This window comes from Labrus bergylta, chromosome 18 (genome assembly GCF_963930695.1).
Source record: "Labrus bergylta chromosome 18, fLabBer1.1, whole genome shotgun sequence".
Taxonomy (NCBI): Eukaryota; Metazoa; Chordata; class Actinopteri; order Labriformes; family Labridae; genus Labrus; species Labrus bergylta.
In genome coordinates this window covers 5,351,520-5,354,800 of record NC_089212.1, presented here as the reverse complement: position 1 = coordinate 5,354,800, position 3,281 = coordinate 5,351,520, and positions in this window count along the sequence as shown.

Below are 3,281 nucleotides of genomic sequence, written 5' to 3'. Positions count from 1 at the left end.
GTAAGGATGTGATGTAGGTGTCCACATGTGAGCAGATAACACCAAACCTGCTCCACTCCATCCACAACTTTCAGATCCTGAAGCAGGCTGCAGAATGAAACAGAACATGGGGGGGAGGGGGTTGTAGTTTTTTTCAGGAGACAAGCCTGCAGCTGCACAGTCCTGGCTCCCCATCAAGCCTCTCACTTCCCACTCATCACATGCTGGAATTTCATTTAGGCAATTGGCTCTCTGCGTTGCACCTCTCGCTCGTCCAAGGTGGAGAATTCCTTCCCCCCGCTAATGGAACGTCATTCTCATTTCCAGAGCGAGGCGGATGAAAGAGAGGGAAGCGGGCGTCCTGCTGGGGGAAAAATAGGTTTCGCATCCCAGGACTCAAAGGACTGCAGCGACGGCTTGTCACCCCCAGCAGGTGGGGAAATGTCATGAGATGGCTCCCCGCTAGTGTTTTTGGCTCTGACAGACGAGCCCACTGCGTTTACAGTGCAGGTGTTTGTACAGGCACTAACTGTTCGTGTGAAGCCACTTGAGGAAGGTGATTGTTTGTCCTGCGTAGAATCATAAGAGATGCAATCAACCAGCAGTAAAATAATGTTTTTCTCAATGTTATTAAAACAACATTGAGCTTACACGCCCCATGCATGGAAGCTTTAATCCTCCAAGAGGTGCTTTGACTCTGACCTGTGGTTCCTCTCCCGCATGTCTCTCCTCTCTCTCTCTCTCTCTGACTCTTATCCACTGTCCTGTCTCTAAATAAAGCCCCAAAATAATAAATTGTTCCTGACAGTTGCACAAGAAGGTAACTGAATACAGTAGTTTTCAAAAGAAAATTCAAAATTGTCATCCTGGATGGATACGCTCTCTTGTGTTTTTTAGATACAACAATAGCTAATAAAATGTTCCCACGCGTCTTTAAAATCTTGGAAAACTATTTTCCAGTCGTGAAAACCATATGGAAAATGAGAGAAGAAGTAAAATGTCCTCAAATTCAACATTCTTCTATTTCCCTTTGGACATGAACGGAGCTGAAAGGAAAGTTGATACTGGACAATCTTTTGAAGGAAGATCATGAACACAACACTTAATGAATATTTGATGTCAACACTGAGGTGTTTGTAAAGAGGGGGCAACAAAGACTTCACCTTTTAACCTGTAATCCTCTGTAGTCTGTCTCTGTATTTCATTGAGAGTCTCTTTTGTTTTTGATCTGCTGGTTTCACAGCCTCTCAGTGAAAGACAGAAACAGTCTGAACAGTTTTGGTGTGAGATTATTTAGTTATTAGTGTGATTTGAATTGTTTTTGTAACCAGCAGATCCCCTGAAAGGCCGTTTACAGTCTTTTATTTTCTCTCAGGTTAGTTTATTTCTAAGGTAGTTTTATCGGAAGGCTCTCAGGGCTTTCACATCTTTTGTGTTTTTTTTGCCCGGCATCTCGGGTCCCTTTTTGTTGTCTTTGTTTTGTGACAGTCCATACAGATATTAACTTACTTTTTCTATTCCTTTTCTTGTTATGTTTCACAGTTTGCCATTTCCTATTTTATTTTTTAATTTTAGCTTACCCTTGTCTCTTGTCTTCCACTGCCCAACAGACCTGTAGTATTGCTTAATATGTAAATTATGTAACCTGAAACTTGTTTCATGCTCCTCATGTTTCAGCCTCGCCCTGGTTACACTCACCTGCGTCTTCTCATCCTCCTGATTTTCTGTGTAATCCTCCTGTTGCCAGTCCGTTGTTAAATCTTCAATGTTACCTCCTCCTATCTTTTCTCAGTGTGTTTCCTCAGTGTGTGTATGACTTTACCTGCCTTTTTGACCCAGCCTTTTGCCTACTCCTCTGGATTTATTTGCTTGAGCTTTTTGAATTAACTTTGAATAAACCTGCCTTTTTGTACAGCCTTTTTGTGTGAGTCTACATTTGAATCCTTTTTTTGAGTGTGTGTCTTTGTGTCCGTTTGTTCTTCATCTTTTGAGTCTTTTGCAGGGAATTTATGTAAATAAAGCTCTGGGTTTAAACCTTAAATCTCTGTTTTCATCTCCATGTTTTTAGCCTTAGTTTGCTCAGGGTGGAGGCTGTAACAACAGCCTCTCAAAACCACCATTTATGATCTGTGTGCAGATGTAGAATGGATTTTATCCCTCAGATGAGGAGAGACAATACTGTGCCTAAATTTGACTTGGACATGATTGGACTTAGAGCTGTCTCTGCTCAGGCTGTCCAATACCTCAACATGTATTTCTGATTCATTTGTGATTTCAATTGAAGCCTGTGAGGGCTCATCAGAAGCTCGCAGCAGGTGTGTGTATATATGTGTATACTTTATTCAACGCCTTAATTCCTGTCCCCTCTCCACTCCCTGATGTCAGACTCAGCTGTTTCCAACTCCTAACTTTTATGTTTTCCTGATTCTATACACGGCTGTCACTCAGCGTCAGATCCAGTGCTACATCTGACCCATCATCTCCTTCAGGGAACTTTTCTCCCTCGTACTCAAATACTAAAACTCTTTTCTCAGTTGATCCAGCTGTGTAATGACCTGGTTTGGTCGTTTTTTCATGAATACAGTCACTGTTAAATAGACAAAACAAGTCAACAGATAAGAGGAGGTTGAACATCTTTAAATGTCATCCAGCACAGATATGATCATGCTGAATGTGCGTGTGAAAGAGGGAGAGAGACAGAGAGACAGAGAGACAGAGAGACAGAGAGACAGAGAGAGACAGTGTAGGTGATAGAAAGTCAAGCTAATCTTATGACTGCCTCCCTGAGAGACGCCTGACGGGCAGATGGGTTGTGTCTGTGTGCGAGCGGCTGACTGGCTGACTGATGGGCTCACTTTTTGATTGGCCTGCATTCCTCAGAGGACACCAGCAGGGTACAGTCTGACCCAGCATGATAATCCCCCTGCCAGGACCCCTAATCAGCTCTCCTCCTGCTCTCACACTGAAATGGGTCAGTTTTGGGGGAAGCCAACCTAACACACTGAAGGAATGTATGCTCACTCGCACACAAGCAAAAAATAAAAAAAAAAACAGCCACCACTGTGCCAAAATGAGCTATCTGCCTGCAAAACATTCATAGCATCCTAAATGAAAGGTATCTCGGGCTGGGTTAATTATCTTGGCTGAGAGGTTGGAAAATCTGACTTTGAGGTGTCTGAAAAGCGCCTCACAAAAACCAACACAGATGATTCGATGCTTTGGATACAACACTAAATGAAAACATGTAAACAGAGGTTTTGATCCGGGGAATTCACCTCAATATGAAATGTCTCTGAGGACGG